We start from the raw sequence: 22,883 nt of genomic DNA, 5'->3' as shown, positions 1-22,883 counted from the left end.
ATGGAGGAGCTGTGCTCACAGATCCGCCACTGGGTAAGAGGGCAGGGACTGGATTTCAGCTCCCACTTGTCCCCTCAGCTGAACATCATTGTGCAAAACACGATTGTAACAACCAAATGTGGGATCCAGAGTGACACAGTGAGCCCCAAAGGAGGGACATGGTAGATGTATCAGTCAGGGTAGGACACAAGTAACTGAGGAGAGATTAATGGAGTGTTCATAAAGGCATGGGTAGGGCTAAGAGAAATCAATAGGAGATGGTAAAGCACTCAAAGGCTAAGCCCAAAGGCATAAGGGGAGGGAACCATTATCAGAACCCAGAGAGAGTTATAGCAATAGCTGTCACTGTGGCTGCAGCAGACCCATAAGGTAAGCACAACCCTACAGGACCTGTGACCTTGCAGAAGAGCACAGCCACTCTCAACTCACTCTCAAGAAGGAATAGGTAAATAAATATCCAGACTTTTGTCTCTTCTGTCCAGTCTATCTCATGCCTTCCTCCCATTGATGAAATCCAAATAAAAGCCAGATGGCAAGGTATTCTGGTTGGTATAGTCCAAAAGGACAGGCTCTGGAGGCAGAGAATAGGATGGAGAAGGATAGGAAATAGATCTGGACAGGCAAATGGAAAATATTCAGCACAGTAAATCTAGTCATTCAAAGCTATGTATCAGATCAGCCTGTATCAGATCAGCCTGTATCAGATCTGGCCTTGAGACAAATCTATCTCTATTTGCCTATCTAAAATGATTTATTCTCTGCTGTTCACTATTATTGAGACATTTCCTGCCCCCAGTTATATCTTAAATTCTTATTCTGAAACTGCAGGGACTCATACGTTCATTCCTACTCTACTCCCACTGGGACAGAGTGGATAGACCATCTTGTATTTGTCAGTGCGATCTTTTCCACTTTGATCTTTGTTCCTTCTGGCCACAAATGGGAGACTTGCTGGGAGAATATATGAGAAAATCAAATTGCCCATGATGTATGAGAAGAACAACATTTATTCCCAACATTTCCCAGGCATGTGACTTTGTCAGCTTCCTTTTCCTTTATGTATGAGAATCAATGTGTACCTTGAGTTGAGAGATCCAACAGGACATTTGATCTGGTTGGGCAGGGATTCAGATTTTGGTTTGGGAGTAGGACATCACCTCTGTTCTGTAATCACTTTGATCCCCTGTAGTTAGAAGGAGAAGGCTAAGATCTATTAATTATGTTAAGGGTAGACTCTGAGACTCTGCCACAAACAATGGTGTCCCAGAACAGAAGACAAAGTTTGCTACAGAGTTGGGCATGAGGTTCTTCTCTCTTCATCCTTTTATGCAATAAAGCATTCTAGCACCCTGAAGATGTGATTTTGGAAACAGCTAGAGACCACACTCTGTATATAGAAATACATGTTCCTTTAGGAATCACTATTAGCATTGTCAGCATAAAGGCTCTTTCCAAGGGTTTGGAAGACATCAGCCGTTGACACCTGGGATATAACGTGGAAGATGCATCTGGCAGATTGATTATTGAAGAGAAGTTGGACCCTTTTTGAGGTACCTTGTTATATACTAAAGTCCTGCTATGGTGAAGGGAGTACTCAGATTCATTATAATTTGGGCATAATTATAATGTGACCTCACTAAGCAGTCACAGATGGTCCAGTCCAGAAGATACTGAGCTACAATTGTCTAACGGGAGATATGATTCCAACTAAGAAATGACAAATGATTGCATTTGAAGACATGGCCCTTGAAAAGAGCTAATCTCCTTAGAAATAGTGTTTCCTGATTGCAGCTTGAGGATGGAGTTGGAGGAGTGAGGAGAAGATGACCTTTCTATCAATGCACTAGGTAGGCAGTTTTGGGAAAAGAAAACAAAAGCAGTTCTGACCAAAAGCATGGGGAAACAAATAGCAACAAAACTGAATATAACAAGACTTTAACTTCTCCTATCCATTATCGCTATGATGAGAGGAGAATGGTAACTTTTACTATATGGAGAGTTTTCCTATTAAGGACTAGGGATTTTACTCTTATTGTTTAATTTCTATACAAACCTCCAAATAAGCTTTCATTATTGCTCTTTACAAAAGAGAAACCTGGAGTATAATGAACTTTACTTGCTTAATTTATAGAAGTCGTAAATATTAAGCACCGAGATTCGAACCCAATATTCTCTGACTTCCCTCTTGTTATTTCTCCACCTTCCAAGCCTGTACCCTAAATGTTGTCCTTTACAATTGTCCTTTATTTCTATATTTAGTCTGACCATTTGTGGTAGGGAGTCCAAAGAAATTCTGAGTGAATCACAGTGGATTTTAAATGTCTCAAGATGTCCTTATACCTAAAATTGCCTTTAGGTTTAATCTTGCCCGTTAGAATTTATTTCAAATTTAACAAATGAGTAGGTGTTTCAAAAGCAAAGCCCTGTTAGTATTCAGGGTCTTGGGTTTCTTGCTCCTAGAAAAATGAATTATTGTTCTGGTTTCACTAGAAGTTTTTTAAATAAAAAACTAGAAGTTTTTTATTTAGATGTGGATTTTTTAGATTTTAGATTTTTTATTTAGATTTAGAATTTTTTATTTAGATGTGAATGCTCTTCTACTTCTCCATCCATCCATCTTCCCCTCAGACATTTATTGAACATCTACTATATGTCTGATATTCTCTTTGGAGTTCAAGGAATGCAGTGTTATCCTCTGGAATTCAATTAGGCTCTTTGCAAATATTGAATCTACTCCCTGCTATATATATTGAAAGGAAGTGAAAAGGTAAGTCCTGGCATGAGGCTACAATTTCATTATATAGAGGATGAAAAATTTCATTATATAGAGGATGAAAAATTCCAGTAAAATTTTGAAAGCAATAAACTATATAGCTGATCTTCTTGAGATAAGAAAGTTGCACTAGTCCTGGTAATTAACATTAGTTGCCATTATACACAAAACTTAGAATTGCAATCACACAATAAGGTTTACTTTTTCCTCGCATCACACTCTCATGTGGGTAGGGCAGTTCTCCTCCATCCTGTATCCATGCCATCCAGAGCATGTGTCTTCCCAGGTTACCGTAGCAGAAGAAGAGAGAGATGAAGGTCGTACACTTGTTCTTGACTGTCTCAGTCAGAAATGATTGCACCAATCTCTCTCACTTCACTGGCCAGAAGTAGTCCCATGGCCTCTACCTAAAGGCAAGACCGTCTGGGAAATACAAGGAAGCAAACGGAATGTTTGAAGTACTGTGTCTTCCACAGATACATCGCTAAGGAGGTGTTCACAGTGAAATTTGTCTGGGGGAGTAGTGGTTGAAGACGTGCTAGGAAATCTATCTTTTCAGGAATAAGAAAGCAATTATAGCTTAGATTTTAAGAGGCAATCCTTTCATCAGATACAAGGATAGGAGTGGAGCAAAAGACCTAGGTACAAAAGAAAAAGTTTGTATACCACTTTGACATAGTGCCTGTCTGGAATTTCTGATCTCTATTATAGTCTAGCCCAACTGCCCCATAAGTCATGCCTCAAATATAAGATTCCACAAATAATTTAGCTTAAAGAGTGATTTTCAAGAATATATGATAGATTTTGCTTTAACAGAAAGGCAAGTGTCTAATTTAAGGAGTAGATTATAAAAGCCTTCCAAACTCCTCAAAGAAACTGATGGACATGTTAAAGTGAACACAGTTTACTAGTTCTGTGGAAATCAGGACAAAACCAGCACTATATAATTCAGCATAACACAATTTTCTCCTTAAATTGAGTAGGCATATGGCTTTCCATTACAGTTCAACAACCATGTCAAATCTTGAGATCTAATTGTAGCTCATACTCCCTTTTTTGAAATGGTTGACTTGGGCAAGCAACCAACAACAGAAGCATCAGGCAGGTGTTCTTGAATCGTCTGCTGGTTTCCATTTGGTTATTCCTGCAGACCCTTTGGCAAGGCTGCCTGCTGATAAATTCAAACCTGTTCATTGTTTGGGATTCGTGGATCAGGAAATGAATACCTTAAAGTGAATGGTTTCATGTGCAGCTGACACCCAAGGATTTCTATTTACCTAGGAGACTGTGTGGGGCACCATTTGATTATGAAACATATGCTGAAACAGCAGGGTTTGAACTAAATACAAACAAAAATCTACCATTTGGCTTGGGTATATTGATAAACAAAGCAAACCCTGTTCCCAGATGATATTTTGGTTACAAATGGACCACTTAAAATTCTGAGGGGTGTTTTTGGGAGTCAAAATGGCCCAAAGTTATATTGATAGGTGGTAAACTAACATGAGAGTGTGTGATATGGAGGCAGACTTGAGAGCTTTTTTTCAGTGGAATTGAATCCCTCATATCTGATCAGCATTAGTGTCCAGACTTGGGTCAAAATAACTTGGGTAAAACTTGTTTTGTCAGTTTGAAAGTAACTTCCAATAAAATATTTACAGATTTGAAAGGAAGAACAATGTTCAACCTGTTCTCAGTCTATTAGCTTAAATTGTTTCACGGGTAAAGATTTGTCAGTGTCTGTAGGATACAGGGTAGACTAAAACCGTGTGATGTTACTCAAAAGGTGGAGGTGTTGCCGTCTCTTCCTAATAAATTGGGCTCCAGTGCAGTGACTCTTCATCTTGTTTGCATTTTGCAACCATCTGGGGAACTTTATAATGTTCTGATGCCTGAGTACCACCACGGGTCCTGGGTTTAATTGGTCTGAGGTGTGAGAGAAGCACTGGGATTTCAAAATCTCCCCAGATGATTCTAATATACAATTGCAGCTGAGAACCACAGTTTAAAACTTGTTTGGGCAACTCCCCCTTTTGGGTTAATAAAAGATCCTTGAAAAACAATATGTGTTACTAAGGGTAGAAGTGCTTGATAGATTCATTGTCTAACATGCTTATAAAATAACATTGCCTTATGAGTGTGAATCAGGAACTCAGTGGGGACCCAGAAAAGGGCAGCAAGAAAAAGTAAAAAATACATGGAAAAGAAAGACCTGAATACCAAAATCAGTTTTGATCAATTTCATATTTGGAATTTAGTCATTCTGACAAGGATGTTTCTCATAAGTTTTCCAAGAAATGTCATGCTGTGTACCTGGGAAAGAACACAGCGCAAAACATAAACCAGGTCACATTTATTTCCTTAAGTTTCAGTTTCCTCATCTTGGAAATAAGGCTAATAGACAAGAATATCATGAAATTGCATTCTAGGTTCAAATTTCTATGATTCAAGGGTAAACTTTGGCTACCCTTGATTTGGAGTCCTTCCTCCTTCCTTTAAATCAAAGTACAGCTCTCCATTTAACCCTTTCATTTGAAGTCCTATTTGGGCCCAGGGAATTGTGAAGTTCACATTTGTGGTGGAGTAGAGTGTAGTTTGTGTGGGTGGTACCATCTGGGCCTTTATACTGAGAAAGATACATCTGGAAGTAAGCACGGGTTATCATAGATGATGCTTTAGAACGGCTTGGCTAGAATGTATCTGTGTAGGAGGTGCATAGGCCCAGTGAGGCAGAAAGTGTTTTTCAGATAAGTGAAAAGGCAGCTGTGTCCTTCAGAGAAGTGATTAATTACCAAATAACTTTAGATAAAAAAAAAAAAAAAAACTATATGTCAAAATCAATTTTATCCCCATATGATAATGGTGATTTTTATTATAAACCCAGAATTATCCAAAGAAAAGTCAGAAAAATATAGTGAAAAATGCATATGCCATAAAAGTTACAGGAAGGTGGTATACATTTTATGAAATTCATTTTCAGTTAATTTCTGTTTGAAGATCCTCTTGGTGACATGTTTTATTAACAGATAATTTATTTGTTTCAAGTTTTGATCTTTTTCAAAGCACTTTTACAAGAGGCCCTCTGAAATCTTTTTTTAAAATAGAAAAGAAAGTGATTCACCATTGAATAGGTAAGAAATCAAGATAGCAAAGTAGTGAAATAATGAAGTTAAATTGGAATCAGAATCTAAGAGCTAATAATCTTAGTCTAGATCCTTGGTCTTTGTAAATGAGAACCCTAAGGCCATCAGATACAGGATTTTATCTAATATCACTCAAGTGTTTAGTTACAGCAAGGGAGGCTAGAGTCTAATCCTCTATACTCTTCAATATTTTATGTTACTTTCATATGGACAAAACCACATGAATACTTAGGTATACAGTTAATCCTAAAACTCAGTACTGTTTTAGAACAATCACTCAAGAAATCTCCCTTAGAAGCTCCCTTTCTGAGCTTCCAAATGCTGGAAGGTCTATACGATATCACAATGTTCCAAACAGAACTTAGGAGGCATTAAGACCCTTTATCATACCATATTCTTGGCAACTTAGTCTGGAGTACCCAGGGGATGGTTTTAGGGCATCTGTGACAGATACCTAAATGGTATCTGTAACTAATTTGGTGATCTGAATAGATCTGAAACAATGCTGTTCAAGTATTCATAGAGCATTAAGTGATAGATTTTATACCACCCAAAGGGTAGTGTATTTTCACCCCAGCTATCTCTGATAAGCCCAAGAAGTATAGTACTTCAGATTGGACTCACAGAGCTCTAAGTGGATACGCCAAATTCAAGTATTCTCTCATCCTCAAAACCTGCTGTGACTTACACTGATCTCTCCTTTTCTGAAATCATAAAATTCAAATAATAAAGTAATGGAATAGATGTAGATTGTTTCTTAAAGTTAACTTAGTTCATTTCCTAGAATTTAATGACAAGGAAATGTTATGGCCAAGGTCCCAGACTTAGTTGATTGATTATCAGAGATTTTAACTCATCCAGGTTCTTCTCACAATCTACCTGTTTTTTTTTTTCCATCAGTCGAGTATCAGTTGATACAGGCCCATCTATGAAAAGTACTTGGTGTCTTCTTTAATGGTTTACATTTTGAATATGTAATATTACCTGTCCTAGAAGATTTTATTCCTTTAGAATAAAACTGTCTTCTCCGGCATCTTTCACAGCCTAAGACACACAGTGCAAACCTCAGGAGGCATGTAAATATCACAGTTGGTCAATCTAATTGAGTCAATCAAATATTTGTTCCATAAAGAAAATCCAAAGTTATTTTGCGCCAAATGATACTTGTTTTGATCTCTGACACCTTCTCATCCCCCAGTTGTTCAGTGTCACAATTGCTTTAGAGCTAACCTGAGAATGGATCTCTGATGTAATATGTAGGAAAGGCAATATTTAGCCCAGGTGTTTTGAGAATTGAAAGGGTGTTGGGTTAGTGGGCAAGCTCTAATTTGGGTTTTAATAATGGCATTCCCAAGTAATTAGCTGAACACACAGGAGAAAATTAAGGAGGAGATGGAGAAAGAACAGCAATTTATGAACAGCAGCAGAACAGGCAGCTAAATGGGACTCAATTTGGTTCATCCAGAGGTAAGACATCCGGGAGAATTAGACTAAAATGTTGCCTTTCTTTGGCTAGTAAAGGATGGTTGCATAATCTCCTGCAGATCTTATAAAGACTTTTCCTTTGTGGAGACTGTGATTGAACATTGAGAGTGGTGCATGCTTACTGTTCCATGACATCTGTGCTCTTCTTAATGGATTACAGTGTGCCTGCTTTTTGTTTGTTTTTGCCAACAATCAGTTAAGATCAATGGAATAATTTGTCTATATTTCTTTAAAAACTTTGGTGGAAATTTTTGCAGGAGTAGGACTGCAATTTCCTGTTTCCATGAACAATTAATGAAATTTGCCCCTACTGAAATAGGATTTGACCACTATATTAATTCAATTACTGTTCTAAATGTGTGCAGAGAAACCAATGAATAACTTGCAATATATTGACTATTGGAGTAGACCGTTTGCTGAAAGAGAATTGTGCAAAGCAAGAAATTTTGGAAAGAAAGAGGTGAAAAGAAAACAATCTGTCATCAGATATTCATTTCTTCATGATTGCATGTTGGAAGCACTTGGAGTATTTGGAGGTGTGGATGGAAGTTTAGAGCATACATTTGTCAAGAAAGGTTATAACCTCCCCCTCCAATCCTGAAAGGATTGACAACGGTAGATACTGCCTTACAAATCTATCTATCTAATTCTGGAATGGATTTTTCAATTGTCCTTTTAGAGACTCATACTTTTAGTATGATAATTAGCCAGTTTGCCTAACTGAGAAACAAATATCTCTGTGATCACTGGGGCTGAGAGAGAGAAAGAGAGCAGAAGAGCTAATCTGTATTCTAATGACTGCAGATGGCAACACCATCATACATCTCATCTGTTCCTAGGTGGAAATTTTCTTATTAATACCCAAACTTACGTCCATTTCAGACTGGTGTGGTTTTTTTTATGTCGCCACTCATTTCCCACTGGGGTTGGTAATTAAAAGCTCTCTAGAGTAGATCGTAGTTAATCTAAGTTTGTTCTTCCCTCCAGAGCTTGATAATTATAGAGCTACTACATTTACGGCTATATATACTGCTTCATGTTTTATCCATTTCCAAAATAACACTGCTGCTTTTCTTTAAGCCAGAGACAGGGCACAATGCATAAAAAGAGATTTAGCAAGGTAACAAGGATTGGTGAGTTACAGTTAAAAAATAAAAAACAAAACAAGAGTATCCAGAGAGGGTGGTCATTTTGGCATTTTGGCAAGCAGTTGTAAGGTTGACAGCAATAGCAATGATGACGCTACTAAGTTGCCAAATTCTTCTTTTGGCTTGGGAACAAATTGCTTATGGCTGTCCACTCCTGATAGCCACCTATGTGCTAAGGAACCTCTTGAAAATTTGGGCAATTGAAGCCTAGCTCATTGCCTCATAAAAAATCAGCCTACCTGAATCATATTATTGACACATTTGCTGTCCTTTTTGATCTTCTGAAATGATGACTTACTTCTTTGGGTTTAATGTGTTAAATGTACCTGTTAAGTTCTGTGGTTCTGATTTTTAAGGCTGTACTAACGTAGGGGATAAAAGAATATAAAGGAAATGAGTATTTGTCCTTTAAAAAAGATACAAGACTGAAGAAAATCATGTTTAAAGAACTCCTATGGTACTTTTCTAAATCTAATATCTCCATTATTATTTTTATTTTTGTTTTTAAACACTCTATTTAATTAACTTCAAAAAATGTGATACAAACTTGGAAGCATAAAAGTAAGCCCAAATATAGTGGATTTTACACAGTAGTTAATACCCCTTTCAGTCAGTATCACTTTGTTCAGTTGTGTCCCTGATTAAAAAGCTGGTAATGAATGACTGTCTCCTCCAGTGTTCCTCTTTATTTTGAAATATTCTATAAACTCTCCTCTTCATTTCCATGAGCACATAAAAAAAGAAGGTCTCCTTGGACCTGTTTAAGAAGGAAAGGGCAAGTCTCATTTTCTTCTATAAACCCAAGGCCAAACACCCTTGAAAAGTATGACTGCCACTGTGTTTTCACATCTGAATTGAAAGCATTAAATTCATTTTCATTGATTAAATTACACGATGTTGTTTATATGTGGAGATAGCAATCCAGGGTCTGTGATTGAGCTGCTGCTTTTCCATTTTCAGAGATAGATTTGCGTTAAGGATTGTGAATTGCACCCCAAAAGGGGCCCAGAGGTAGAGTGGCAAATGTCGTAAAGAATATCATAAAACATTCTTATGGAATCAATTGAACTTCCCCGTGTACTTACAGGATCTCCCAATCTGGCTCAAGCAGGGACTCATTTTTTGGTTGGAGGATATTAGTCATTCAGCTTGGCTGAATAACTATCTAATTTTATAAATTCCTCTTCTACTTAAATTTAAAGTCAAAAAGGAGAAAGAAATAGTGTAACATACTTGATTTTTTTTCTCTTTTTTGTCAACACAATGTATCTGGGTAGTTTCTTAAAAAAGAGATGAATCAAACAAAAGTGATTAAACTAAAGTAAGATAATTATTTTCGGTATAAATTTATAACCAACATCAAAGACATTCATTGAACGAGCTGTCATGTTACAAAGCAGTCCATAGAATACAAAATATTCTAATTGTCTGTCCTGGGAGGCTTTACATTTTAAATGTCACCAGAAATTTAATCCAATTATATAAGTAATCTTTTGAGATGCATCAAAGAGATTTGTTTTCTACTAACCAAATGACTGAGCCTACTATCACTTTTCTCCTTGCTGAATTTTCCTGTGGTCTAATATTTGCACATTGTGACTATTTTGCATCTTTATCTAAATAGTAGTACTAATTAGGTAAATAACAAACTTTTAAGACAAAGAAGATTTTTGTACTCATTTTCCTGGAGAAATATTATAAGATTAGTTTGAAGGTAAATATGATTATTTTGTGGTAGCTCTATTTCTTCTCCTCAACCCTAAATTTCTCAGTAACCCAATTTTGTTTTGTCAAACTATCAGGCAAGTAACTACAGAGAATAGCAACCTTTCTGCTTCTAAGAACAGCAGCCAAAAGAGGCCTTAAAAAAACAATTAAGCAACACCAATGGGCAAAAGGATTCAGCAGTTTCCTTTAAAATTGACATTGAGGACTAGGTCTATCTATCTATATAGAATAGAGTGGAGAGGAGAAAAATAGTAATTCTATCTTATATTTGTATAGAATATGACAAAGTTACTTTGGAGCATTCTCATATTAAATCTTTTTAGGAACCTTCAGAAATGTTGTTAGCGTGAGACTAAAAGATATTAAGAAATCCAATTCACTAATTGTGTGCCATAAGTTAGGCAAGTATTATCAAAGTTATGTTTACAGGTGAGGAAACTAAGACACAACCATGAGTAACTTTCTTGCCCAAGGCCTTAGGGACTGTACACAGCAAACCCAGGAGTAGAATCCATGTTTTTGGCTCCAAGTGATTTCTTTCGAGGAAGTAAAGCATCCTCAAATCAATAAACTGGTGTTAATGGAGCATTAGCAAAGTGAAAACAATCATAGATTCCCTTCAAGAATCTCTGTGATGGTCTGAGTCTGAAATCAAATGGGTTGACCATTAAGATGTCCCAGGGAAAACTTGCGATATTGATTTTCAATTCTCAACCTTTTTCTTAGTGACATTTTGTTATAAGATTTAGGTGCTTCAAGAGCACAAGACGCAGCTACTCTCTTGAAGACCCATACAGCTTAAATCTCATCATCAAAGCAGTGGTTCCCAAGCTTCAGCATGCTTAGGGCTTACCCAAGGGGCTTTTTAGAAAGCGAAATCTGATTCTGGGGCAGTATCTAGAAATCTTCATGTTAAATTGGCATTCAAAGGGAAAGTAAGGCAGATGATCCAAGGACTTCATTTTGTGTAAAACTGATCTAAATAGATTTTGAATTAGTTTAGGCTAATTATTTAGATGAAAGAATATAGCAAATGAGGTAGGTACATTATTAGGCACCATTTAAGATAAATAGCAGTATTTCATTTGTTCACGAAATAGATTCTGTTAGAGTGGAGAGAATATATTCCCCCACCTGACTAGCCCAGCTAGCCTCATGGCTGACCTAAATGGACAGCTTTTAGATGAAGGTTGTAGCTAAATTTTCATGGACCATTTAGTCCTTGGCCTCTCTGCTTTGGCCACCAACAAAGGGGCCAATTAGTGAAGATGGTTTGGTACTTTTTTCAGAGACAAATCCCTTCCCATTAGGGAATTATATAAACCCACCAACATACTTTGCATAACATGAAAAATTAGTTCTTGGAGAGACTAAGGATTCTGATTGCGGGCTGGAGGAAAACAAAGCCATTAATCTCTTGTAGATGTGTAAAAGTTTGGCCCGAGGGGGTAGGGTCTTGGGCAAGGTAGAATCAAATTTTTGAAATGTGGTCACACAAAGAAGCCAACCCTGTCTGTGTGTTTTAGCTGTGATGATAATTCTGAATTCCTACACTTCCTTTTACAATGCATCCAAATAGTGTACTATATATTTATTCAGGGCTGTTATGAAAACAACACAAAATGGAGAAATCTAGCTGCATAAAAGGGGAAACAAAATGTAATCTTTTACCCTGAATTTTCATAGCAGTATCTTATAAAATCTTCGTGTTATAGGAAGCTTTTAATCTATCACCCAACATCTAAGTTTCCCATTGAAAATACACTTTCATTGAATTGCATTTAAATTATTAAGCTGTTTTTATGGGCATAAGGTAATCAGCTACATAATGTATCACACAGGTCCCCAAACGTCCCTGACGGATGCTGTCTTTCTGCTAATTAAATCTACACCACTGTTAGGAGAGGAGAAAAAGGTTTGAGTTTTTTTTTTTTTTTTCTTTTTCTTTCTCTCTATTTTTTTTTTTATTATGCTCAGTTCCTTTTCTTTAAAAGAAAATTAAAGGTCAGCTGTTAATTAGCTACTTTTGAAAAGTATCCATTAATATTACATAAAGTACTGCCTACAAATCCAATTAAATTCTTAGGTCATATTGGAACTAAATAGATGATTTAATTTTCGGGGCACATTATGAAATGAGGTTTATAGGAGAAATCGATAAAGACACAGCAAAGGACTAAGTTATAACTGTGCATGTGGGTGTGTGTGTATCTACAGGTTTTCTATATATATTTTCGCATGCTAAGGTCTACTATCTTTAAATAGAGGCACACTGGATGCTCTGTTAACCCTCTGGGTGGCTGCTGAGACCAACAGCCAAAATTTGCCCAATAGTACCTCAGTGGTTTAAAAAAAAAAAAGAAAGAAAGAATAAACAGGGGATATGAAGGAAACAAACACATTGAAATTGAGAAATGCTTACATTTGAGTGTAAGAAATGAGATGTTCTGAATATTTGTGCACCAATCCATTAATTTAGGGCTTCATAAAATATTCCATTGCCCAGAATTTAGTGTGTATTAATATTATGAACGATAATCAAATTCTATCAATGTAGTAGAAAAACTGGATATTTAAAGGAAAGACAGAATAAAGAAATTATTATCCTCTAAATTATGTTTAACTCAATAATTTTCAATGTTTATTCTGCCTTGCGGACCCCACGATATTATGGCCTTAGAGGGTATATTAGTTTTCTAGGGTTGCCATAACCAAATAACACAGCCTAAGTGGCTTAAACGGCAAGAATTTATATTCTCAAGGTTCTGGAGGCTCTCAGTCCAAGATCAAGGTGCTAATAGCTTTGGTGTCCTCTCAGGCCTCTCTCCTTGGCTAACAGATGGCCACCCTCTTGCTATCTTTTCCCATGGTCTTTTTTCCTCTGTTCTCCTGCATCCCTGATATCTCCCTGTGTCTCTTAATCTCCTCTTTTTATATGGTCACCAGTCAGGTTGGATTAAGCCCACTCTAAAGACTTCATTTTAGCTTAATCACTTCTGTAAAGATCCTATCTCCAAATAAGGTCATATTCTGAGGTAGTGGGGGTTAGGGCTTCAGCATATGGATTTTGGGGGAACACAATTCAGCCCATAACAGAAGAATATCATAGTATATTATGAAGAGTGCAGCATTTCATTTAGACCTATTATGTGGCAAAACTGAGGGATTATTCTGAGACTCTAGGCAGTATAATATAGTGGTTAAAATCACGAAGTTTTAATTCACAGGTAGGTTCAAATTCTAACTCCCTAAATTACATGTTAAGAAAGCTAGAACATGTTATTTAACTTCATTGAGTTTCAGTTTCCTTGTCTGTTATTCCCTAACAAATATTTCTGAAGATTTGAGGATTAAATAAAGTATGTTTAAAGCATTTAGACTGTTGCATGAAACAAAGAATTAGCTAATAAGTTGTAGCTATTATTCTTTTTTTAAAAACAGCTTTATTGAGGTCTAATTTACAATTCACTCATAGTATATGTACAGTTCAATGATTTTTAATAAACTTACAAAGTTATGCAACCCCCACGACAATCCAGTTTTATAAGATCTTCACCAGCCTAAAGAAATCTCTTGTGCTTTTTTAAAGTCATATCTTGTTCCCACTCCCAGCTCCTGGTAACCAATAATCTACCTTTTCTCTCTATAGATATGTCTATTCTGGACGTTTCACGTAACTGGATGCATACAATATATGTTCTTTTGCATCCAGCTAATTTCACTTAGCATACCATATTTGAAGTACATCCACGTTGTATCTCATATTTGTAATTTTTTCCTTTTTATTTCTGAATAAAATCCTATTGCATGAATATAGGACATTTTCTTGAATCATTCGTCAGTTGATGGATATTTGGGTTGTTTTCACTTTTTGGCTATTGTGAATAATGCTGCTATTATGTTACTGTTCATGTAGGAGTGTTGTGTGGACATATGTTTTCATTTTTGGGGGGCAGATTTCTAAAATGGGAATGGCAGAGTTCTACGATAAAATGTAAATCTATTTAAGTCTGTAATCTATTTTGAGTCAATATATGTATATGCTGTGAGGTAAGGATCTAATATTTATATTTGCAGATGATGTGAGGTAAGGATCTAAGTTCATCTTATTACGTGTGGCTATCCAGTTGTCTCAGCACAATAAATTGAAAAGATTATACTTTTCTCATGAAATTATTTGGACACCTTCATCAAAAATCAATTGACCATATATATGAGTTATTTTTAGACTCTCAGTTCTGTTCATTGATCTGTTTCTCTTATGTCAATAACACATTGTCTTGGTTACTGTAGCTTTATAATGTATTTTAAAGTTGGAAAGTATTAGTCCTCCAAATTTGTTCTTTTTCAAAATTGTTTTGGCCATTTTGGGTCCTTCACATTTTCATATAAATTTAGACCAGCTGGCCAATTTCTGCCATAATGCCTGCTGAGATTTTGATAGGGATTGCACTGAATCCATTAATCAGTTTGGGAAGAATTGTCATCTTAATGTTATTGATTCTTCTAATCTGTGAACATATAACGCTATTCCATTTATTTAGACCCTCTTTAATTTCTCTTAACACTGTTTGGTAGTTTTCAGTGTATAAGACTTGCCCTTTTATTTCTTAAATTTAATCCTAAGTACTTAATTTTTTGGTGCTATTTTGAATGAAATTATTTTCTTAGTTTCATTTTTGGATTGTTCATTGTTAGTATACAGAAATATGATTGATTTTTTTATATTGATTTTGTACACTGCATCCTTACTGAACTCCTTTATGCTTTTTTTTTGAGAGAGGGAGATTCTTTAGGATTTTCTCAGCATAAGGTTATATCATCTATGAAGAAAGACAGTTTTAATTCTTGTTTTCTGATCTTGTTGCATTTTATTACCTGATTGCATTGGCTGGAATGTCTAGTATCATATTAAACAGAAGTGGTGAGAACTGAAATCCTTACCACGTTACTGATTTTAAGGGAAAATATTCAATCTTTCACTATTAAGTATAATTTTATCTGTAGAGTTTTTGTGAATATCTTTTACCAGGTTGAGAAAATTTCCTTGTATTTCTAGTTTGTTGATTGTTTCTATTATTAATGGGTGTTGAATTCTGTCAAATGCTTTTCCTACATCTATTAAGATGATCATGTGGTTCTTATCCTTTATTCTATTTCAATACAATAAACCTGGGGTGGGTGTGGGAGCATTCCCAGGCTAAAACGCAGCAAATCTTCCCTCTTCTTACTTAGGTTCAACAGGTTTTTTTGAATAAATGCTTCTCAATTCACTGCTTGCCCTTTTTCAGTGTCCAGAGGCCAGAAATTGTTGTTTAGACTATTTTTTTCTAGTTTTATTATTGCTTTTTAGAGAGATTTGCTGTGCTCATCATCCAGCCATTTCAGAAGTTACCACCTACCACCACATAGCTATCATTCTTGATCCAATTATTTAATTTCAGCCTTAAATTTTCCTCTTCTGTAAAATATGGTTACTAACCCTCCATTGCGTTATTGGGAAGATTATATATGTAATATATTTGAAAGTGCTCATTGAAACACCTTGCATATAGCATATTCAATAAATATTTATTGTATTTGAAGGTCAGGTGGATGTAACAGATCAGGATCATTAAGAAGTGACTAAAAAGTGTTTGTGGGATTTCAGCATAACTTGGGCAGCTCTATGGACTCCTCAGTTAAACTAAGAGAGTAAAGACTCAAATCAAAAATGCTAATACATCTTCTTTGTTCTCTTGGATAGATACTTTTATATCTTCTTATCTTTTACTTTCTTATTAAATCAGGGTTGCCTTGTAACAATCTGACTTTCTTCCCCTCCTAGAACATTTTACTGTCAGCTACCCTTTAGTTAATAAGTATAGGGATAATTTTGGTATACATCTGATTTATTGAGGCTCTTTGGAAAGGCTAGTAGCAATACCCTAGGTACCAACTTTCCATGATAGCACAGATCCATTTAATAAAAAATGTTGTTGCTTATGGGCAGGTTCTGTATGTCACAAATATATAACATCAATAAGAAGGAGATAAAGACCCTAAAGTCCAGATGAAATACATTTTGCTGTCTTCAAGTTTGTTTTGCTTCCTTTCCCTTAAGATTTTGGTTGCTTGCTGTAGGATATGCGTTGTTATGGTATGTGTATTGGAATAGTGGTAAACTTATAGGGAATTAAGTGGCAAGGAAAGAACTAAACCTTTATATGGAATTTTTATATGAATTGAGCTAGGACTCAGCCATATCGAGCAAGATTCTACAGTTTTAACTGACCCTTGAGGGATCAACACAATAATCTGGAATTCTCCAAAACAGACTATTCTCTGCCTTCTTGCCTGAAATTGCTGAGTACAATTTAGTATCCATTAGTAATGGCTTCTGTTGGGGATGAGCTTATCCTGGTGGTGATACATTTATTTCAAATATAAATAGTTACAAGTTGACTTGATTATTTTGGTCATGCATACATTTCTCATCTATTCTTCATTCCCTTTTCTCTATTCCTCCTCTTTTATAACTTTTCTCAACTTATTTTCTCATATCTATTTTTCTTATCATTTTTCCTATACTACTATCCTAATTTCCCACTGTACCCACGTGTCTCTCTGTTTCTTTTCCGCAAAATGCCTCACTCACACTTGTTTCTCTTTGTTTTTTCTATATCATTCCAAACATGTCCAAGTATATTGGGAGCCATTTATACTTCCCAAATAATCCACTTGAAGAAGCAGTTAATGTTATCTTCCTAATAAACAATTTCATTTGTAGTAGCCATAAATATCTCAAAGATGATTCTCTACATTTTCATTAAAGCCAGGGCTTTGTTTGGTGTTTTGGTTTTAAATAAACACTCGTCCCAGCAGTGCAGCTCACCAATATAGAACAGAATTACAACGTACTTCCAGCCAAATTCAGTTTATTGTCAATTTCAGTAGTTTTTGTTATGGTAGCAATTATTCTCTGTAAGCCTGCAAGCAAGCACCAGAAAACTGAAATCATCAAAGAGTTTTTATCTGCAGCAATTCCAGAAATGGCAGGTAGCTGATAGTTTAAACTTTAGTTCTCTGCAGTGGAATAGTGCAAATAGGAGAATGCCATCTGCCTGCTCCTGGAGGCTTTCTGAAAAATATACCCAAGTTAATAAAGTTTTGGGGTGATATTCGATGACTCTGGTTACTATTGCGCTGGATGCTATGGCATATCTATATTCCTCTGCTGCTCCCCGAGACACTCCTGAGACATATTTTTCAAGTTGGAGTGGTATTGCTTTTTTTAATACATGAATCAGGTACTTGGATGTTTATCTCAATTTTCTAATTACCTGGAGCGAGATCTTCTAAATGTAAGTTCTTTGATTAACCTGGAAAATAGAATGACTGCTGAAAGTTACATGAACAAGATCAAATATAAAAATTGGCAACCAGCTTTGGATTTATTTTTGAGAGAATTCTTAGGAGATTAGATCAAAGGATGATTGTAAAATGTCACCCAGTTTATTCTTCCTATTGATGATAATTTATTTAATGCATCCTAGACAAGTAAACTGCCATTTTCTATAAATCTTCTAGAAGAAGAAGATTTTTCCTTGTTTCTTTAGTCATTAATTCAACAAATACTTATTGATCCTATTTGCCATGTTTTGGGAATACAGTGGTAGAAAAAGCCCTGAGGTTAAAACAGTGAGCAAGATAGAAATGCTCTCTGCTAGTTTATATTCCAGCATAGAAGAATATTAATAGCATAATTGCTTAAGTACTATGATTGTAGTAATTATACAAAGGAGTCAAATAAAGAGTGCTATGAGGACATAAAACAAAGTGACATTGTCTGAATATTTGTGCCCCCCTCAAAATTCATATCTTGAAATGCTAATGCCCAATGTAATGGTATTAGGAGACGGAGCCTTGGTAGGTGATTCCATTGTAACGGTGGAGCCCTCATAAACGGGATTAGTGCCCTTATACGAGAGGCCCCAGAGCAATCTTGATCCTTCCATCAAGTGAGAATACAGTGAGAAGTGGGCAGTCTGCAAGCTTTCACAAGAACCCAACTATGCTGGCAACCTAATCTCTGACTTCCAGCCTCCAGAACTGTGAGGTATAAATTTCTGTTGTTTATAAGCTACCCAGTCTGTGATGTTTTGTTATTAACAGCCCAAATGGACTAAAACACAAGGGAACCTACTCTTGTCTCTAGTGGCTTCCTTAAGGAATTTGATGAACCATAAAAAAATGTTTTGGAATTAACTTAGTACATGAGAAGGGAGCATGGAAGATCAGTCCAGGTAGAGCAGACACAGTGAGCAAAGGTCCTGAAACAGAAAGAACACAGAATATTCAAAGGCCAGAAAGAAAGCCAGTGCAGTTAGGGTGCAAAGAATGATGAAGAATGGTTCAAGGTGAGGTTGGTAATGTAAGCAGAGTTAGACTATGTGGGGATTTGTAGGTTACGTCAAATACTTTGATCTGTATTTTAAGAACGATGGAAATCTAATTTAAGGTTTTAAGCAGGGGAGTAGCATGGTTTGTTCTTTCAAAATAACTCAATCTGCATTGTAGAGAGTCAATCTTAAGGTCAAGAGTTATATTAGGAGGCCAGTGCTAACTTAACTCAGAGTGGAGGAGAGATGAGAATATGCAGGTATTTTTAAGAGTGTTTTAGATGGCAGAGTGACATGTATTGGGATGAATGGACTAGAAAATGGAACATGCCAAGACTGATTTCCATGTCTGTGACGTGTATCATCAGAGATAGCCAGCTTCAGAATGAGTGGAGATATTAAGCAGACATTTGGCAAAACATGAGTTTTAAACTGAGTAAAGTAATCTAGGCTAGTGCAAAATATTGGAGATGATCAGCACACATGTGGCCATTGAGGTCATGGCTGAAATCACCCAAGGAGAGAGTATGGCATAAGAAGAGAAGATCTAGGTTCTAGTCTTTTAAACTCCAATTTTTAAAGTTTGGTTAGAGGATGATGAACAGCAAAGGACATATGGGCAGAGATGTAGAGGAAAAAATAGGTAATTTGATTGCCAAGAAGTCAAGAAACACTCTTCTATGAGCAGGGGATTGATATCAGTCATATGCTGCCAAGATGTTAAAACACCCCTTGCAGGAAGTGTACCTCATTATAATCAACTGCTTTTCACTTGCTCAACCCTAAAAAGAAAGGAAACATAGAAGCTGCTCACTTTCGCTGTTGACTCTGGGCATTTTCTCTCTTTTAGGTTAGGAATGGAGTCAGAGTACTGTCTGACTATGAGGAAAATTTCTCCTTTATACAAATAGAATCTGTAAGTTTAAGCCTAGTATTCAGGTGGGTGGGAGCAGTGCAACTGGACCCAGGGGCTTCAACTCTGCCTGTCTTTTTTCACTTACAATTTTTTTTTCCTGTAAATATTATGAAAGAATAGGGATCACATTAATCAGTAGCTTGGATCTTATTGGTAATGTACCTATAAAATAGGTAATTTTTCGTGTTTTAGGAATCAAAGCTTTGTTTTAATAAGAAATTCAAAGTAAGGTAAACTGGATTCTTATGATGTATTAACATTAGTGAAATGTGTGTGGTATAACCAGACACTGACAGTGCTTGTACTGGCACGATTTTCTCTTGGAAGAATGTGTTAATCTGAAATGCTTACACTTGTTACAAAATTTTGATTGCAGTGGGGCCTATCTTGCTTATATACATAACCTAATAAGATCTGCAAGGATTCTTTTAGGTTAAATTTTTATTTTGATATGAAAATTGTTTTATTTGGGATTGATAAAATTATACTTATTATGATAATTGAAAACATAATTATAGTTATTTGAACATTGTATATTTTATTAAAAATAATGTAGGTTCACCTATATTCACAATGACAAAAATAAAAGTATAAATATGTGCTTCTATATATATAATTTTGTTATATGAATTATATATCTCAATTTAAAAAATCTTTATATATTATATACCTCTATATAATAAAAATATGTAAGTATAAAATATTTATATATAATATAAAGTTTATATAAATATATATTTTTAAGTGAGATACATAATTCACATATCATAAAATTCACCATTTTAAAGTGTACACTTAAATGTATAAAAAGATTTGGACCAATAACTGTCAAACCTTTCACTTGAAATTTGATGAAATCCTTAGATAAATGAAACTAACAGAAATGTTTGTGTCTTGTTCTTAACATCTTTTGTTGCTCTGATTCTGATCCTCTTCACTTTCCTTCGTGGGTTAACATACTCTACCAGTCTAAATGGTTTTATGAGATGCTTATACAGATTCTCAGTTCTCTCTCTGTGAATGCTGGAAATTCATGCTTGGATTTCCTTCAGTTTTTCTCATAAGCACTAGCTATAGCTATACCAATATAGAAGGAATCTAGATATTCCTATAATTTGAAGGAATTGATTCTCTATAAATATGTGATGTTAATTATCATGGCATATTGAAATGATCTCCTTGATCCATGGGTCATCCAATGGTGGAAACCGAAAACACTGTACATTGTTTTCTAACAATAATATACTTATTGTTAGGAAGGTGGAAAAGCAATCTATGTGTGTGCAGGAGACTTTCTGTGTCACTCAATCAAACTTTTACACCTTGCTAAAGCTACTTGGGATATTTACTATATAACTTTCTCTTAGCCATTATATGCGATCTGCATACACACAAGTGCTTGAGTTTATATTTCCTACTCTGCACTAGATAGGCATTAACAGAAATCAAACAATGGCTGTCTTTAATGAAACAGTGCCACAAGTTCTCATTCTACTAATTGCCATATTTCAGGATTTAGGAAACTCCACAAAATAATTTGAATTCAGAACTGTAGAAACTGCTTTTCTATAGCAATATTGGTTGATTTTTTGACAGGGGATTTATAGACTCATTTCTATGAAGGATACAGAAGTAGATTCACCTATGTTCATAGATTTCTCCTTGATATTCAGGATCCTTTAAAACATTGAAGCAGATTTAAGCCCATTTTGAATGAGCTTCGACTAAAGAATTTCTGATCAGTCACTGAAGAACAGATCCTGCTTTCAGCCTCACATTCCACTGTGTATGATGATTTGAAAGAGTCTTAGTATAATGTGGCTTCTTGTATAGAAATGACAAATGGCATTTTATATTCAATTCTTTAAAATTTTATGGTGTTCAGTTTCAAATACTTTAAAAGCTATTTGGCTATAAATGAAATAGTCACTTTTGATAGTTTCTAGCTTTTTTCACTGATCATTTCAAATGTATCTTTTCAGGTTTTTTTTTCTCTTATTTTCCTTTTATACTATTTTTTTCTTCTTGTGCCTACTACCACTAGTGTCTCTATTCTTACTCTCTTACCTCTTTGTAGCGCTTTATACTTTACAAAAATTTTTATGATAATTGTTGCTTTTGATCCTCACTCACTAAAGGCCTGTGAAAAACCTGAGGCATCTTCTATTAAATTTTGACAGATAAGACAACTGAGTCACAAAAATCTAGGCTAAGTTCTGAAGGTATATTTCAGGTATGATCCTGGAACCCGGAGCCCAACTTTTCTGGACCTCTAGCCTCTAATCATTGTATGATTCTCCTTTCTGGGAATCATAAATCTCATTCCCAGAACTAATTTCTAAGGATGTGTGAGCATCTACTACATGCTTATCACTGTTCTGGGAAAGGTGGGAACAGAAAACAGATGTCCCTCTGGAACAAGTGTACAAATGAAACAGGAGCCATACAATCCACTCTATAAAATATTTAGAGTGGACTTCAGTGAGCATAACTACATAGTCTGTTCTTTCCAAGGCTTATTGGAACTAATGATTCTGTGTAGTTTTTCTGGAAGTAAGGAACATGGACTTGGAAGTGAAGGTAATGAAACACATGTTACATGAGAAATGGCATCACACACACTTTGAGTTTGATGAAGGAAACTTTTGATCTTCAATCTTTCTTTTTGTTCAACTCAGTGTCTCTATATCACTTACTGAGTGTTTCTTCCTGTTCTGTGGAAGCATGGAAGGAGGTCTAGAGAAACATAAAGGTGTATGGAATCCTAAAGGAAGAATATGCATAAAATTTACATGTAGAGAGTGTATACATTTTTTTACAGTATGTCTATATTCCATAACTAAGAAAACTGAACCCTAGGTTTTTTTCTATGTTCTAGTTAAATCAATATTGGAGATATGATAGAATGATAGCACAAAGGTAATGTGTTTTTATAATGACGGGGCTGATTGGATTTCCTCCCAACCTTGAATGGTTCTCTTTTTCATTTACTAACAATCTGGGTAAGTGTTGCAACCAAATGTGCTACCCACCTAATAGTAACAGGACAATAAAATCACATTTATAATACTGTTGTTTTCCTTCCCCACTGCTGGCAGCCAAAGAGAAGAGAGAGATCTAGTCCAAACTCATTTTCTCTACATTATGCCTTTGTAATGTCTGTTTAGTATAATAAGTAACAAAGGCCTGCAAACCATTTCTCTCCTCAAATTAAGAAGGGATTGGCCACAGTGAGAATGAGGAAAGAGATAACTCAACTGTTTTAGCTGCAAAGTATGGTGTTCATAAAGGAAAGTTACAAAGTTGAAC

This window comes from Ceratotherium simum, chromosome 14, assembly GCF_057802395.1.
Source record: "Ceratotherium simum simum isolate JZ-2026a chromosome 14, ASM5780239v1, whole genome shotgun sequence".
In the NCBI taxonomy this organism is placed as follows: domain Eukaryota; kingdom Metazoa; phylum Chordata; class Mammalia; order Perissodactyla; family Rhinocerotidae; genus Ceratotherium; species Ceratotherium simum.
The sequence above is the reverse complement of the archived record's forward strand: the minus strand, read 5'-3'. Positions refer to the sequence as shown.